Source organism: Telopea speciosissima, chromosome 1 (genome assembly GCF_018873765.1).
Source record: "Telopea speciosissima isolate NSW1024214 ecotype Mountain lineage chromosome 1, Tspe_v1, whole genome shotgun sequence".
Lineage (NCBI taxonomy): Eukaryota > Viridiplantae > Streptophyta > Magnoliopsida > Proteales > Proteaceae > Telopea > Telopea speciosissima.
The window spans coordinates 49,297,411-49,316,216 of NC_057916.1; the positions used below are offsets into that span (position 1 = coordinate 49,297,411).

General features: G+C 40.6%; 1 non-coding gene and 1 pseudogene across 1 annotated transcript; both read right to left on the reverse strand.

Moving 5' to 3' along the window:
- Positions 1 to 1,600: 1,600 nt before the first annotated feature.
- Positions 1,601 to 1,707, reverse strand: LOC122649313. The gene has a single exon (XR_006331273.1). It is a non-coding gene; the product is annotated as a small nucleolar RNA R71 (small nucleolar RNA).
- Positions 1,708 to 16,548: 14,841 nt separating this feature from the next.
- LOC122650639 lies at positions 16,549 to 17,842 on the reverse strand (annotated as a pseudogene).
- Between the last annotated feature and the right edge of the window lie 964 nt (positions 17,843 to 18,806).

Below are 18,806 nucleotides of genomic sequence, written 5' to 3' on the forward strand. Positions count from 1 at the left end.
CTATCTTTAGGTGTAGATGAACTAATGGTGTTTGTTATTTAAAATTCTGGTTTGTATGCTTGATTGATTGATGTTGAGATCCCATCTCAATTTGGATGATTTTAATTGATGTATTTAGTAGAAAAATTTTGTTTCTGTGATTCATTATTTTTCATTCAAGCAATGGTATTTTGTTCTTATGTGGTTGTACCGATGATGGATTATAGTTGAACGAACTAAGCGTGCCAAGCCCTATAAGCGAAGGACGATAGTACTCGTCAAGATAGTCCATACCTAGGAGGAACCCTACACTCTGTGGTATTATTAGGCCTGTGGTTATAATAAACCGAAGCATGCAACCGAATTGAATAGCTACCCATTGGGGATTCGAACCCTAAAGATAGTCTTCTCCCGTATTTGCACAGCGTTGTTAGTTTAGATTTGTTTCTTTTGTTTTTAGTTTAAAATTCAGATTTATTGCAATTTAATTTTCATCACTTTCACCTAATCATCTTAGTAATTTAGCCTTCTAGTTCCCCGTAGATCGACTCCTTACTTGCTACTTGCTAGATTAGTTTAGGATTTTATTTTTGACTGGTTAATGACACGATCAAATTTTGGCGCCGTTGCCGGGGAACTGAAGTACAGTTGCTAGGATTGATTGAGTTGTTTTGTGTTACTTTGTTTTAATTTTAATTTTATAATTGCAGAATTTTTATTTTTTTTATAATCTCTTTATTAGGTTAATTTTAGTATACCTAACATTCTCTTTGTTTGTGCAGGAAGCCGAGTAGATTGAGTAGGACAAGCTGTCTGTTTGGTTTACTTTTAATTCCTAGACTTTATGTAATTAGGATTATTTTATGTAATTTCTTTATTTTATTCCAGCGTTAGATTGGGTGTTTAGGTTTAACTTTAATTCCCCCAACCCCTTAAGCTTATATGTGTAACCGTTCATCAGGGGCAGCACGTGGAATTGCCCAACCGCCAACACCAGGTAAGTATTTTTGTTAGTTTTAAATTAGTTATTTTTTTTTCTTTTTAGTTCTGATTTTTATTTTTATTAATTATTTTTATTAGTTATCACGTTTTAAATTACTAGTTTTAATTTTTGTTTAATTAGCACTTTCAACCTGTGTTGTGCTTTATGCATGGTCGACGTTCTTTGCACCCCAACCTGACTGCCCTTGACTTCGAAATAAAGCAATCTGTGGTTAGACCTAAGGATAATAGTAATAAAATGGGTGACGAAAATCAGTCAGGAAGGCCGCTGAGTGAGCACTTCACTCCAACTGCCTATACCTCTGCATCTTGTATTCTGCTGCCTGCCATTCAGGCTGCTCAATATGAGATCAAGTCCAGCATCATACAGATGTTACCATCCTATTATGGACTTGCTAATGAGGAGCCTTACAAGCATCTTGATGAGTTCTTAGAGGTGTGCTCTACAGTGAAAATCCAAAACCTCTCTAAAGATGCCCTAAAGTTTCTCCTATTCCCATTCTCTTTAAAGGACAAAGCCAAACACTGGCTTCATTCTCTAGATTTGGTTAGGATTTCTACATGGGCGGGGATGCAGTAGGAATTCTTAAAAAAAAATTTCCCCATTGGCTGGACTAATAGCCTTAGAAGAGCCATTACTAGTTTCTCCCAATTAGAGGGCGAACAATTTCATGAAGCGTGGGAGAGACTCAAGGAATTACTTAGGAAATGCCCCCACCACGTTGTCCTAAAATGGTAGTTAGTCTAATGCTTTTATGATGGCCTCTATGACCGATATAGGCAGATGGTGGACTCCTCTTGTGGTGGAACATTTATGCACAAGAATGAGACAGAAGCATGAGATCTTTTTGAAACCCTTAGTGAGAATTCCCAACATCATGCTTCGGCCTCTCGGATTGAGATTCCACACATAGGGCAACCAAAGAAAGGCGATCTCTATGAGATCAATCCAACTATAGAGATGACTGCTAAGGTTAGTATGCTGTCCAAGAAATTGGACTATCTGATGTCTGTAGGACAGCATTCTATGTCCCCTTTTCCAATGAGTTTCTCTCCTCCTAATCAGACTGAAGCCTGGGCCTTATGTGCTAGCCCTAGTCATTTTGTGATAAACTGTCCTTCGATTGCACAATACCCTAAATTTGTTCAGAAACAGGTACAAGTGTCTCAAGGTTTCCCTAAATTGGGTAATGATCCTTTTTCCAATACCTATAACCTGGGATGGCGAAACCACTCTAACTTTTCATGGAGAAACTTAGTATCTAATAACCCTCCAAACCCACCCTATAGGCCACCATTTAATGTTCAATCTAATGCCTATAGGGGTGGACAACCACCATATCCTCAACCCCAACAGAATCAATCCTTTGAGGAAAAGGTGCTAAAAGCATTAAGTGAACTCGAGCAGAACACACAGCTGCTACACTCACATACTCAATCCATTAATAAGCTAGAGAACCAACTGGGTCAACTAGTTGATGCTATAAGTAGGAGGGAGGTTGGCCAATTGCCAAGTCAGCCAATAGGTAACCCAAATAGTCAAATGGGTCGAGGGAAAGAGCAAGTCCAATCAGTCACAGTCCTAAGGAGTGACAAAAGGGTGGAAAAATCTGATACACCCTTAGCCACTAATGAGACATTGCCTACTAAGTCTCAAAGCCAAAGAGAGGCTGAGTCAACCCTAGAGAATTCTGGTGGTGGTGTAGAAACGCATGAGGCCATTACTGAAACACCACCTGTGAAATCCACTCATCAGTTCCCAAGGAAGGGCTGCGCATTCCCACTGTGGAAGGACCATAACCTAACTCTTACATTCCAAAGGTTCCTTTTCCCGAAGCCCTTCAGACATCAGCCCCAGACTATTTGGATAAAAAGGGTGCAAAAATGCAAGAGATGATAGACTTATTCCAACAAGTTTGCATCAATCTCCCCCTTTTGGATGCTATCAAGCAAGTTTCTGCTTATGCTAAATTTTTAAAAGACCTTTGCACCCAAAAGCGTAAGTTGAGAACTCAAATCCCTAAGACTATCCATCTGACTAAACAAGTTAGCTCTGTAATTTCTAGTTACTTGCCCCCTAAGCTTAAGAATCCAGGTGCGCCTCTTATTTCCTGCATCATTGGAGATCTCTCCATAAGTAGGGCATTACTTGATTTAGGGGCTAGTGTGAATATTTTGCCTAGTTCAGTCTATGACAAATTTGATTTAGGAGATTTGAAACCCACTGAGGTCATCCTTCAGTTAGCTGATCGTTCAATCCAAACACCTTGTGGGTTGTTAGAAGATATTTTAGTGAAGGTGGAAGAATTGTACTTTCCTGTGGACTTCCTTGTCCTAGATATGGATATAGCCACCACAGCCAAGCCTCCCCCTATCATTTTAGGATGCCCCTTCTTAGCTACTGCGAATGCTTGCATAAATTATAGATCGGGTGCCATGGACATCTCTTTTGGGAATAAGAAGTTCAGGCTTAACATCTTCAATGCATCCTTAGGTTCCTTTAGAGAAGAAGAGTGCTTTGCTTTGGATTTTTTAGATGAAGTTGTGGCTGATCACACTTCACACATGCTTATTGGTGACCCTTTGCAGCACTATGGAGATGAGTCTGAGGCATACACTAAAGAGGTGCATACTTTGCTAGATTCCTCACTCTCTTTAGAACAACCACCTTGGACAGTTAGGTTTGAGCCGTTCCCCCCTTTGGTTACATCTCCCCAACCTTCTTCTAAACCAGCTCCTTGGTATGAATTGATCCTTGCCCCTCCATGAGTCAGTCAGAGTCTGGCTAAAAACTCTAAACTTAGTGCTCTGTGGGAGGCAACCCACTATTTTTTCTTTATTACTTTTATTTTGTGTTAGTTTGTTTTTATTTTTTTTTTAGGTAGCTGCTACTGATTGCTGGATGCACTATTCTGCCAGGTATTGCTAATTTCTGGTACACTCCTTCCCTTATCCCTATTTTTATTCTTCTGTATGCATTGAGGACACTGTATACTTTAAGTGTGGAGGGGGTGTGAGACCGATTGACAGATTTTTATTTTTTGGCTTCTAGTAAGTTTTACATGTCTCTTTGTTACTTTGATGCGAAACACGAGAGAGAGAAACTTAGGAACCCTAATCTGAAGTAATGAAAACCCTGTTGAGAGGACAGAAGCTAATGTATCCTAAGGTGGGTTTTGACTCAGACGATAAGAGCCCCATTTTGTTAAAGGGACAGACCACTTGACTGTGTTGTGTTTCTTTGAGCTTTTGGTTAGGAGCTGAGACCAAGTTTAGTTTTGGCGTGACATATAAAAAAAAAAAAACAAAAATCATGAAAGTTTAGTTTTGTTGCTTCAACTTAGTAATCGGGGCATCTAGGCCACTAGCCCAGAGTCTTGCGTAAAACGGTTGGAGTGACTAGTTAGATTATTATTACTTGTATTCTTGAATCCAGTGTGGGCTTGTAGCCTTTTTGGTTCGAGTGAGTAAGCCCGAGGAGTGTTTCACACTCAATCCCCTAAAGCCATCTGGCTTGGGAGTGGTTGGCTTAAAGCTCGTTACATGAGCCTTCTAGAAAGCTTAAAAAGCCAGAACATTGCACGGATCTGAGAATCACATAATTAAAAAATAAAAAATAAAAAATAAATAAAAAGGAATAAATAAAAGTAAGAGTTGAATTCCTTGGAGCTAGACAGGGCACTCCGCCTCAGAAAGCGAGGTGACTTGATCGACACTCCATGGGGTGAAACCTCTGAAAAGGAACTCTAGCATCACTATCCTTGTGGATATATGTAAGAAACAAAGCTACCAAGTAGCTCGTGTGTCTTGTGTAGTGACCCTGCATGGCATTTGAGGAATAGTAGTGGAGTAACAAATAGAGTTCACTGTTTTGAAAAAAAAAAAAAAATGTCATTGCCTTGGTACAATTGTATGGTAAAAAATGCTCCGAAGCCTAAAGTCCTTGGTGCCCTTGATGTCATGAGTGGTCTTACCTTAAGTAAGATGGTGTTTGGAAGATATGGGGAGATTCCTTAATTAGGATGTGTACCTGCTGCTAGAATCAATGTTGGGTAATAAAGAGCTCAAGTGTGGGGGTACCTTTGTCTTCTTGATCTTAAGTAGGGCATCTTAGTTTCGGGTTTGGTGTGTGCTTCTTACCCATTGTCAGAATTTAAATTTGCAATCATGAATTTTGTGTGTATATTCCCTGCAAACACTCACGAGACAAAACTCGTCCACTAGGGGTAACCTAGGGGTTTAAAGGCTTGTTGCACATGCTAAGTGCAACCGTGATTCCTACGAAAGTGAGTTAGGGTTTTTGTTTTCTTTATTTTTCTTTTGCTCGAGGACTAGTAAAATCTAAGTGTGGGGGTATTTGATGAGCATATTTATGTGTGAAATTATTCCATTTAATTCTGCATTTTATCTGCTTAGGATGGAACTACCTTGGGTATTTTTTGTCTTTTTCAGCGTACAGGGGTATTTTCGACATATGGGAATAATTGGAGGAAAAGTGCATTTTTGGAGCCTAAATTGAGAAAACCAGGTTGGAGGAGTTCAATGCTACACAGGCATCAGTTTACCCATGGATCGAATCACATGTGATTAAGGGCGAGATGGGAAGAAGTTTCACAGAAGACCCAAGGGCATAATCATAATTTCATAAAATTAGGAGATTTTCAGAAGCTATCCGATATTGGACTCATACCGTCCGGAGCATTAATTGGAGCAACTTTAATTTTTGGGTTGGGGCCACCCGGAGCCAAGAAAGAGAGATATTCTCAAAAAGAGAATATTGATCAAATTGATAATGTAGATTAAATTCCTTCTCCTCTCTAATGACTTTCTCTCATCTACGACGGATTGTTTCTCTAATCCCTCTCCCTATCTTTCTCTCGCTCTTAGTTTCCTAATCCAAACCTTATCTTAGCTCTGTTTTTAATTTATTTTATTCACTTAATCTCCCACCTTTCCTAGTTCTATTCCAATCTCTCTCTCTCTCTCTCTCTCTCTCTCTCTTATATCTCTTCCACTCAAAATCACCCACGGACTCTCTAATCCTACCTCTTTCCTATCTTTACCTCTTTTTTAATTCTTTTCTTAAAGCTAACAATATAAAAAACCCACGGACAGATTTGGGATCCCATTCGATTCTATAGCCATTAGCCGTGCCCTCTTCTCTTCTTCTTCTTCTTATTTCATCTTTTTGCTTTTGTTTCTTTTATGTTTTATTTTTTGGATCTTGGGTTTGGCAAGAAGGAGAGGAGGAAGATCACCATTCCAACTTCATGGATCATCATCACCATTGCTGTCCTTTGTCGCCTTCCACCATGATTGGCTAAGTTCTTTTTATCTTTAGGTGTAGATGAACTAATGGTGTTTGTTATTTAAAATTCTAGTTTGTATGCTTGATTGCTTGATGTTGAGACCCCATCTCTATTTGGATGATTTTAATCAATGTATTTAGTAGAAAAATTTTGTTTATGTGATTCATTATTTTTCATTCAAGCAATGGTATTTTGTTCTTATGTGGTTGTACCGACGATGGATTATAGTTGAACGAACTAAGCGTGTCAAGCCCTATAAGCGAAGGATGATAGTACTCGTCAAGATAGTCCATACCTAGGAGGAACCTTACACTCTATGGTATTATTAGGCCTGTGGTTATAATAAACCGAAGCATGCAACCGAATTGAATAGCTACCCATTGGGGATTCGAACCCTAAAGATAGTCTTCTCCCGTATTTGCACAGCGTTGTTAGTTTAGATTTGTTTCTTTTGTTTTTAGTTTAAAATTCTGATTTATTGCAATTTAATTTTCATCACTTTCACCTAATCATCTTAGTAATTTAGCCTTCCAGGTCCCCGTAGATCGACCCCTTACTTGCTACTTGCTAGATTAGTTTAGGGTTTTATTTTTGACCGATTAACGACACGATCAGTAACCAAGCCCACACCAGGGATACATGTATTGGGGATTGTAGTAGCACTAACCTGACTTAGTTGTATTGTTAGGTGGCGAATAAATAATCTGGACTTGCATATCAAGTAGGATCATATGGATTGTGGTTACATGTGCATGCATGATGATATGTTTTGCTCACGAGCTCAGTGGGGCTCACACTCTATTATATATGTTTTTCTTCTAGATGATTTTGCAGGTGGATGCCGTTGTGGTATGGCGGCTCATTACGAGGAGGAGAGCCCTAATTGTTATGATGATATTGGTGTGGACCTCGATGGAGGTCGTACCAATGATGCGTGCATTCTCGGTGGTCATTGATGAAGACCAGTGAGGAGCGCACTTGATGCTTTTTATCTTGGGGACTCCATTTTGTTTTTGTTAGGAGTTTATCCCCATCTTGCTTGTGGTGCACTTTTAGTTTTTCTTTCTTTTTGGGGTTGAGCTATCTTGCCCTGCATATATATATGTATGAATTTTCTTTTGCTTTTGTTTTTGTTAGGTTTACTTTTCAGTTTGTGGGTTGTACTGGGAAATGTTTCAAAACTTATGTATATATATCACCATCATTTCCCGTGTCGCTACGCTTTCTCTTTTGTTATTATGATTATAGTTTCTCTGCAACACTCTGATCTTACTTGTGGTAAAGTGATGAATGTGGGATCGTGAATGTATTAACTGTTTCTAGATCTGTGGGATTTGGCAGATTGCTGTTACGCAATTCTGCACCTACCTAATCCTCCCAGGGGGTGGTTTGGGGTGTGACAGAGCTATTATAGTATAATTTTCAGGTCCTAGACCCTCCTCTAGGTAGCAACTCCCTTATATTCAATGTACCTCTCTCCCCCCCCTAAAGAGGGATGAGGTGGAGGAAACATGGCGATCCCCACGCCTTTGCCCCATTTGTCCTCACAGTGGAGACTCCACTGGGGACCCCTTTTACTTGTGTAAAATTGGTCAAACTTTTGATGTACTTGGCATATATATTTTACTATTTTATTTTCTTTTCTTGTATGCTTTTGGATGCTAACTTCTATGCACTAACTTGTATCATATTTGCATACACTATCACACACCATTCGTCATCCAACAATGCATAATTTAATCCCATTATTTACACCTCATAGTGTAACCCTGGGCTTGGAGTGTAGACACGTGGCTTACCCTTGGTGAAACTACAACTCTTAGCACCGTACCATCTGGTATATTCAATAGGCTTGCACCACTGTATTGCTTGGTCATCTTACTCGTAAGAGTGGTGAGAGGTATATAGGAGCACCTTGCTAAGGGAACCCTTTTTTGGTCCTATTATCCTCCAACCAGTATGCATCATGTAGGGATCTAGAGCCCAACGCTTAAGTCATGACACACTAATTGTAATATTGTTTGAGAACCGAACCACCACTTTATTAACCTTGTTCTTAACCGGCCTGATCGACCTTGATCTCGTCTTGGGCCCACTTCACCAATTTACGGCCCTTAATGTGTGGGCCAACTTAGAACTTGATCAAGTTAGTGCCTACACTTACTAACCCTTGTTTGAGATTGGCGTGGTTGTTGTGAACTTGTTTGAGCATCATATTGCATATCATACTTTTCCTAGAGTGACGCACTAGGGGTACGAGGTTCACCACATGCCTAGTTTCTTCCAATCCCTTTTGATCTAATCGTGACCCTATTTCATTAGGAACCATTACTTCGGGACGATAGGATACTGGTTCTACAACTAGTTGGACTAGGGTCGGAAGAAGACTAATTCGTGTTTCAAGCCCCCATGAGCAAGAAATGGGTAACGAAGCTGTCCATACGGATATTGAGGAAGTGAAGACCTAGATGCAACTTTTAGTAGGCTTAGTGACCAAGATGGTGACAAGTGTCCCTAGTCCAGCCCAGCCACAAGCTAGCTTGGATCAGAGTCATACACGACTCTATGGAGGTTCTTTACAAAACCCTAATCCAGCCTTGGAAGAAGAAGTCATCACATCTGAGCTGCAACCTACTATTGACACTATCTAAACCTGGCTCTTGAAGCAAAAGGTGGAGAAATTAGAGCATGCTATGAAAAATGTGAAAGGAGTGGAAGACCAGATGATTGACTTTGAGGGGCTTTGCTTATTCCCTGAAGCATGTTTACCCAAGGGTTTCAAGTGGAAATCCAAAAAGTTTGATGGAACCAGTGACCCACGAGCCCACTTTAGGGTATATGTAGGCCAAATGAGAATCCGGAATTTTTCTGAACAATAGATGGGCCAAGCTTTTCAAATGTCTTCGACTGGGCCCGCCTTAAGATGGCTTATGTCCTTGGATTCTTCTTAAACCCGTACCTAGGACGACATGGTTAAAGCCTTTAAGAACCAGTACCCATACAATACTAAGATGGAGTTCACTCATCGAGATATGGAGACTACTAAGCAAGAAGCTAACGAAGGGTTCACCTAGTACCTGATGAGGTTCAGGTCAAAGGCTGCATTGATGTGGGACCAGCCCACGGAGAAAGAACAAGTCAAAATCATCATTAAGAATCTCCATATGTCTTATAAGACTCATCTGTTTGCTCAACCCTTGACCACTTTTGAGGCCTTGTTTGAAGCGGGCCAACAGGTTGAAGATGCCTTGAACCCTCTTGACTTAATCAAAGGGAACCCCAAGCAAGGAATAACATTGAATAACCAGCGAACTGAGGCTGGTAAAAGACCTTTCCAAAAAAGAATATTGAGGTGAATGTGGTGGTGGCACCAACCATAGAAGCCCCACTTCTGATTGAGAATAATGCCCTAAGGGTAGAGGCAAACTGGCAAAGAAGATAATTTACAGATGTAGGCATGCCATTAATTCTAGTCCTTAAGAAGCTAAACCAAAAAGGACTTTTGACTAAAATCCAGCTAGCCAACTTGCCGAACCCATTGCCAAAATGGTACAAGCCTAACATCTTTTGCGGCATTCGACTGATGAGTGTTACCAATTGAAGCACGCAGTCCAAGATTTACTTGATGAGGGGAAGTTTATGGTCCAGTCAAGCCAACCTAATGTTCAAAACAACCCCCTTCTACCATATGATGGGAACTCTAAGTCCATTAACAACTTAAAAGAGGAGGATTGACCCATTAATCTACAAGCTTTTATCACACAGGTCGAGGGCCAACCAGATTCCCCTGTTACAAAATGGAAAGAAGAGTTGGTCCAAGCCCTAACTGCCCTTGTTCTAACAGAAGTCCTGCCTAATGATGTCCTCATGATAAACATAGGGGTTGATAGTGATGAAGATTCCTAAGACTTCGGCGAAGAGTATCCCAATCAAGAAGAAGAGATTCCCATCGAGTCAATACCTAAAGAACACCAAGAGGAAGAAGACAATGATGATCATTTTATTGATGTGACCATTAATGAACAAACCAGTGCTCGGCCCGATAGCCTAGATGATAGCATGTTCGAAGATGACCAGCCACTTGATCATACCCAAGAAAGGGACGAGCTTGCCACAACCATCCAATAATTGAGACATGCAATTATACCACTTGGGCATGATCATTAAGAACAGGTTGAAAGCCTATATAACATCTTAGAGGAGACTTACCATATTATAAAAGAAGCTGAAGCATCTCTCCAGGCTCATGTTACAAGAGGCCCTTACCCATTTGGACCTCATAGTCGGAGAGCATATTGGCAATATGAATGGGTCAAAGATATAAGTTCCTTACTCGGGATAGCACAAGAGCTCAAAAATCTGGCCCAATTCATCAGAGAACATACTAAAGACATGGCCAATCAACAACAACATATGTAAGAATTTCTCAGAGAGTGTCAGAATCAAGACATAGATTTGAACTTCATGAGCCAGAACATAATAGCGCCCAAAAAGAGCAAGTTGAGACCCTATAAAATAAGCTACAAAGGGAAAATGAGCAATATTGGCGCATATGGGACAGGCATACCGACCTTTGGACCAGTATCTGAGATCAAGTCAATGCCATCAATAAACTAATCCAAGGGCCCAATGCATACATTCACAGAAATGTACCTAGAGGACTCAACCTGAGCTCAAGGAGACAAACCAACTTGCCCTTTCCTTTCCATGAGGAAGAGATCTTTGACCTGATTAGATGAGGAAACCTGAACCATCGAAGCTTTAGTGTGGGCAATGTGTAACAAGCTTTAAGAACTCACAGTGACCGTCGATAAACCTAAAATCAACATGATCATCATAAGTGATGGGTAATCGGACGAATCAGATCAAGATGTCGATCACCTCCTAGCCCAGTTCAATTCCAAACTCTGCTTCCCATCTAATGAAGAGTGTAATAATGCAAACACTAGGAGTGGAAAAATTTTCAAGCCGGCTCGACTCAATATTGACAACCCAGCCGAATTGGAAAGGAACCAGAACTAGACTCATGCCAAAATTGAGCCAAAAAATGAGGTTCTGAAGCAACTTAAGAAAACTCAAGCCAACATCTCAATCCAGGATTTTTTAACCGATTCTTGAACCAATAGGGAGGCAGTTCTAAAAGCATTGGCAAGTGTACATGTGCCAATTGAGATAGAACCAGCTCAGCTAGCCAACATAGTAGGGGCCCTCTATGCGGCCAAAACAGTCATGTTCTCAGACATGGATCTTCCACCTGAAGGACCAAATCATACCAAGGCACTCTACATCACCATCGATTGTAATGGAAGTTGAATCCCTAAAGTCTTAGTGGACAATGGCTCAGCTCTGAATGTTTGCCCACTACGAACCATCCAACACATAAGGATTGACCCATCAAAGCTACAACCCTCCACACAAGGAGTGAGAGCCTATGACAATACTAGGAGGAATGTCATTGGGATTCTGAACACAGAAATCAGCATGGGCTAAACCAAGTTCCCGGTTGAATTCCAAGTCATCGACATCCCTTCATCTTTCAATATGCTTTTTGGAAGGCCTTGGCTTCATGCAGCCAGGGCAATGCCATCCTCTCTCCACCAAAAGCTTAAGTTCATAGTCAATGACAAGATCGTCACCTTCTTGGCCGATCCAGAGGTAATAAGCATGCTTGCCAATGTAGAATTCAGCAAGGAATTTGATTCTCAGCTAGCTGGATTCCAGTTTGACACAGTGTGTGCTACATACCCGGCACAACCTCTGATGGAGAAGCTTCCCCTTACTCACCTTAACAATCAGAGCAGTCCCAAACATGCTTAAGAAAATTGGGTATTTTCGAGTATGGGCCTTTGAAAGTCACGTCAAGGAATGTCGAAACTCATTTATCCTCTTACAAAAAAGAGTACTATGGTCTAGGCTATGCCCCGACCAAAGAGGATCTCTTCAAATAGGTCCATAAAGACAAGCAGAAGAGAAATGAAGCTTATATGAAGACAAAGAGGACCTTGAGAAGTGAAAAAGGGTAAAAAAGTCAAAGAGCCCAAAAGCTGTGGTAAGCATCACTACACCTTACCCTACAACTCTGAATGGATATTTCATCAAAGAAGGGGATACCCTCCCGTATTGTGGATTTAATGAACCATGGTATGATGAAATCTCTCAAAAACTGATACCAAGTAATGAAATCTTCTTTACAGATCAAATGGACTGGTTGGAGATCCTTTAAGAAGATCGTGTGGACTCCAACAAAGACTAGCAAGATGAAACAGCTTCTTTTCACTTTGAAGACCTGTTCGAAGGAGTGATCGCTACATTAAACAACCCTGAAGATTGGAATCCAAACCTGCAAGCAATGATCTATCTAGCTGAAGGAGCTATACCCAATTGGACCCAGTTTTTCGTAGTACCGCTTCTAAGAAGGCGTCGACAGTTCTAGTCCTAGTCCTAGTTTTCATTTTAGCTCTGCTAGTTCCAGTTCTGAGTCCGAGTTTGAGTCCAGTTCTTCTTCTAGTTCTTCTGAGTCCATGTCTGAGTCTGATGTAGACCTTGAATTCGATTTCAATGAATTACTTTCTTTTGGTTACATTGTGCCTCTCCTTTCTCACATAAGTAAGGATAAAGTATTCAATGATCTTCCGCATTGGTCTTCTAAAATAATACAACAAAATGAAGAAAAGAGAGCTCAACCAATCCTTGAGAGCTTTAAAATCATCAATTTAGGATCACTGGAATTGCCAAGAGAAATAAAAATCAGCTCAACTTGGAATGAACAAGAGGTCCAACCTCTGATTAAACTTTTAAAATAATTTATAGAAGTGTTCGCATGGTTATATGATGACATGCCCGAAATTGACACCAACATTGTCACACACCGTCAACCTTTATACCATGGAATGAAGCCAGTAAAGCAAAAACTTAGGCCGATGAGACCGAAATGGATCTTGAAGATCAAAGAGGAAGTCACTAAATAACTTGAAGCAGGATTTCTAGAAGTGACGGAGTACCCTGAATGGTTGGACAACATTATGCAAGCCCAAAGGATGACTTTCCCCTATCCCACATTGATATACTTGTAGACAATATGACCAAACATGCCCTTCTATCTTTTATGGACGGGTTCTCAATGTACAACCAGATCAAAATGGTGCTCAAAGACATGCAAAAGACATCCTTTATAACTCAATGGGGAACATACTATTACAAGGTAATGTCATTGGGATGCAAAAATGATGGAGTAACCTATCAAAGGGCGGCAACCACCATTTTACATGACCTAATGCATAAAAAGGGTTGAGGTCTATGTCGATGACATGATTGTCAAGTCAAAAGAACGAGAGGGACACGTTGAAGCCTTAAGAAATTCTTTGAAAGAATTACGAAATACAAGCTAAGGCTAAACCCCCAGAAGTGTGTATTTGGAACCACAGCTGGAAAACTCTTAGGGTTCATAGTCAACCACAGGGGCATTGAGGTCGACCCCACCAAGATTAAGGCAATAATGGACATGCCACCACCCAAAACCAAAAAAGAAATTAGATGATTTCTCAGAAGAAACTGATACATTAGTTGGTTCATTTCTCGGTTAACCATGGTGTGCGAAACAATCTTCAAGTTATTCAAGAAGAATGAACAAAAGGAATGGAATGAGTAATGCCAGGCCGCGCTCAAAACAATCGAAGAATACTTGGCCAACCCACTAGTATTGGCACCACCGATATCTGACAAACCTTTATTATTTTATTTGTCCATGACGGACACAGCCATGGGGGCAATGCTAGCACAACAACATGAAGATGGCAAGATGGAATAGGCCATATACTATTTGAGCAAGAAGTTTGTGGACTATGAGACTAGATATACAACACTAGAGAAGGTCTGCACAGCTCTGATTTGGGCCACAAGGCGGTTGAGGCATTACATAATAGCCCACCAAGTATTCTTGATCTCGAGGATGGATCCAATCAAGTACCTATTCGAGAAAACCGCCTTAACAGGGAGATTAGCACGATGGTTGCTCTTATTATCAGAGTTTGATGTCAAACATGTGACGCAAAAATCAATCAAAGGACGAGCAATCACTGATCACTTATCAGCACATCCAACCCTTGAAACTAGACCATTGAAAGATATATTTCCCGACGAGCATATTGTGCATTTGGAACCAGAAGGTGCTGATACGGTGTAGCAGTTACTATTTAATGGAGCAGCCAATCACAAGAGTTGCGGAGCCAGCACACCACTAATCGCTCCTAAAGGAACCCATATGACCAAAGCATTTAAGCTTAACTTTGAGTGCATTAACAACATGGCTGAATACGAAGCTGCGCTATAGGACTTGAGGCCGCCTTATCAATAGGACTCATGAGACTAAAAGTCTTGGGGGACTCCTCCTTGGTCATATGCCAAATGCAAGGAAATGGAAAACTAAAGATTAGAAGTTGATACCCTACCAAGAACATGTGGAGACCTTATCTAGGGAATTTGAAGAGATCACTTTCTCCTACTTGCCAAGAGATAACAATCGGTTCGTCGATGCACTAGCCACGCTTGCATCCATGGTTGAGATGGACTCTGAAAAAAAATATATCCATTCTCAATTAAACTAAGACATCAACTGGCATACATCAATCACATCCATGCCTTGACGACTGATGGAAGACCATGGTACGCAAACATAGTGGGTTTCATTAGGGAAGGACGATACCCTAAGGATGCTACAACTAAAGAGAAGCGTTTCTTTAGGAGATACGCTACACAACTCATCCTATTGGAGGATATCCTATATAAGAGGTTGTACGATGGAGTGCAACTATTATGCATTGATGAAGAACAATCAAAACTAATCATGGATCAAATTCACCAAGATATATGTGGGCCTCATATGAATGCAAAAATGATGGCCAAAAAGATCCTTAGATTAGGGTATTATTGGAACACCATGGAAGCGGATTGCGCCCAATATGTGAAGAAGTGTCACAAGTGTCAGATTTTTAGTAATCTTATACATACACCACCTTCAAAGGTACATACTCTGAGTTCTCCTTGGACATTCGCCACTTGAGGTATTGACGTCATTGGCTAAGTTGTCCCCATGTCTTCTAATGGTCACGAGTAAATTCTAATAGCCATCGACTACTTTACCAAATGGGTGAAAGCACAATCTTATGCCAAACTAACGGTAGCCAAGGTGGCTAAGTTCATAAGCAACAATATCATGTGCCGATATGGAGTCCCTCATGAACTCATATCAGATCAAGGATCCCACTTCAGGGGAGAAGTGAAGAAATTGTACGACAAGATGAACATTCAAAGGCATACATCATCTCCTTATAGGCCTCAAATTAATGGTGCAGTGGAAGCCACCAACAAAAAATTAAGAGGATAATACAGAAGATGGCAGACAAACACAATGATTGGGCCAACAAGCTACCCTATGCACTTGGGCATACAAAACATCCATCCAAATTTCGACTGGGGTGACACCCTACTCACTAGTCTATGGAATGGAAGCAGTCCTTCTAGTCGAACTAGAGATAGTCTCCCTCCGAGTCATGATGGATAGCGACCTTCCAGAAGCATAATGGATCAAAGCAAGATTCTAGGAACTAAATCTCATTGATGAGAAACGGATGCGCGCCATGGACAATATGAAGAAATACCAACAAAGGATGATGCAAACATTCAACAAGAAGGTTGTACCATGCCAACTATCCATTGGTGATTGGGTGCTTAAAGAACAACGAGCACCCATACATGATCAACAAGGCAAATTTAGGCCCAATTGGAAAATACTACCCGACCGGGCAGTACGAGTAGTGGATCTAGATGAGAACGAGCTCCCTTATTTAAGAAACATGGATCAGCTCAAGAAGTACTATGTCTAAAGTTTTCTTAAAAAATGAACTACGTTCGACCTAATCCCTTAGAGACCTAAGGGTACATAGGCATCTTGGTGAAACAACATCAGGACCAGTCACTTCACCTTAAAAAAAAAAAAGAAAATAAAAAATCATTGATCAAAATTCAAAGTTCAATCACAAATTAAAAGCTTAGCTAAAAAAAAATAATAACAAGTAATTGTTAAAAAAAAGAACTACTCCTTGCAATCAAAACATCATAATAGATCAAATCTTCCACTTTCTTTTGTAGCTTTGCAATCCTTGCCTTTCAAAACAATTGGGTCATCTGTATCTACCCCATCATCTTCCTCCACTTCCCTGGAATGCTTGGAACTTGAAGAGCTTGAATTCTCCTTCCGCTCTCATGTCAACCTCCTCCTTAAAGTTTTCTCTTTTTTCTTTCCCTGGGTTTTTACCCAATCTTCATACTCAACAGTCATCCCACCATCGTCAACGACTCCCACAGTCTTTAGTATTGTATTGGAACACCACAAACTGGAAATCCTTGCCACCAACTCCTTGTCCAACTGCTTCGGTGGATCAAAATTCACCAAATCCCCAGGTACATCCTGAGTCAGTTTGCACTGTCGATGCAACCGATTGGATATATAGAAAGAAGTGTGACCCAACCCCATCAGGCGCACATAGTTACACCCTGAAGAGTTCAAATTCTGGGGCATCAATAGGCCACCAAGAGCACTGCCAACAGAAATCATTAAAAAAAGGGAAAATTACACTACCACCCCCTGAGGTTTGTATTAAATACAGACTGACCCCCTATATTTTTAAATTATACAGTCGCACCCCCTGAGTTCTCACTCCGTTACTTAGGTGTTACGGTATTAGTTAAGTTTGCCTTCAAATGACTAATATACCCCCCTTTGAAGGTGTGAATTTACCATTTTGCCCATAGGGCATCCCTCACTTCCCACCCCCTTCCCCTGTTACTCGATCCATGGTTTGGTCAAGAATTTGACCAACCCCAAAATTTGCAATCTTGACTTGATTTCTTATGTTGATAAGGAGATTCGAGGGTTTGATGTCTCGATGAACGATCCTGCACCGGTGGAGGTAAGCGAGGCCACAAAGGATCTGATAACCACAGAGGCGAGAATTGGTTCATTGGCGATGTGTTTTTGTTCAAGAGATCCATCGTCCATGTATTTGAGGGGGACTTGGATTTTGCCGCCGTAATCGAACATTCTGTGGCACTTGACAATGTTAGGGTTGTCAACAGTTCGAAGGATCTCGATCTCGCAGTAGATCTGGCGGTGACCAGAGTCTTCATGGTTTTCGTAGATGACTTTGAGGGCGTAGAGACGGCCAATGGGTTTATGATGGACTCTGTAGATAGTTTCACCACTGTCGCTTCTGACGCAGTTGAGCCTCAATTCTTCTCTCACTCACAATGAAAGCTAAGAGCTTGCTCGAAGACAACCCAACTAGGGGATTTTACCTCTTTTTGTTGAATTGCTTCAGGCGCTCAAAGGCCTATGGTAGAGATCAGAGGTATTTGGCCCCCAAAAGTAGCGACGGAAGGGAGAGGGATGACGAAGGAAGGGTCGTGTTGGGGGAGAGGGAGGGTTAGGTCTGGTTTACGACGAGAAAGATTTGTAGTGGTTGTGGGCAGTGGGGGTTGAATCGGTCTCATGACTTGGTTTTATGCTTCTTTTTCTTATATTTCTCCTCCTCCTCCTCCTCTTCCTTCTGCTTTTCCTTCCCCATCAACTTCTTCTTCTTGTTCTTCTCTTTCGCCTTCTTTATCACCAATGCCTTCCTCAACAACTCGTAAAACACCTGTATAAAATAGAAACACAGAGCATAAAGATGTTGATTTGCCTCTCTTCAGCATCCATGAGCACAACTAGAATTTTAGTACAAGTATTGTTTGCGTAAAATAATAACTGCAAGAGTACAGATCAATCGTAGCTACGGGTCGAACTCAAGGAGATATACGCCACCGTATTTTCCTCACTTTAAAGTAATGCAAAGTGAACCAAATTAAAGTGTTAAATTAAACTAATTAAACTAACAAAAATTAACGTGTCCTAACTCACAAGCTTCTAACGAATGAAATTGGCGTCCTAACACATATCCATCTAACCTATTAAACTAACGCGGATTGGAAGGGATAGATTGCAGCCACACACCACAACCACATAAAAAAAAAATAAAAGAAGAAGAAGGATGATGGGATAGAAGAGTGGGAGAATGAGTTTAAGAGTTTCAGAGAGTAAAAACCTGTAGTTAAAGAGCTTGAATACTTAAACAAACCTGGCATGGCTTCCTCTTCTAAATCTCCAAGTCTTGTCATCAACTTAGGAACTTAGACTAGAAAGCTTGAAACTAAACTAGAATTATTACAACCATATTGAAGATATAAAATTAAAGCATGAATCAAAAGCATTACAACCATGGAATTGAAAGCATGAAATCAAACTAGAACTTAGAAAGCCAAAAACTAGAAGAAGAGAAGAAGAAATTTCACTAATTAATTGAACTAAAAACTGAATAAAAACTAAACTAAAACTAACTTAAAAACTGAACAAGAACTAACTAAAAATTAACTTGTTACAACCCAAAGGGCAAGCGGTATTTATAGGGGTAAGAGGAGAAGAGG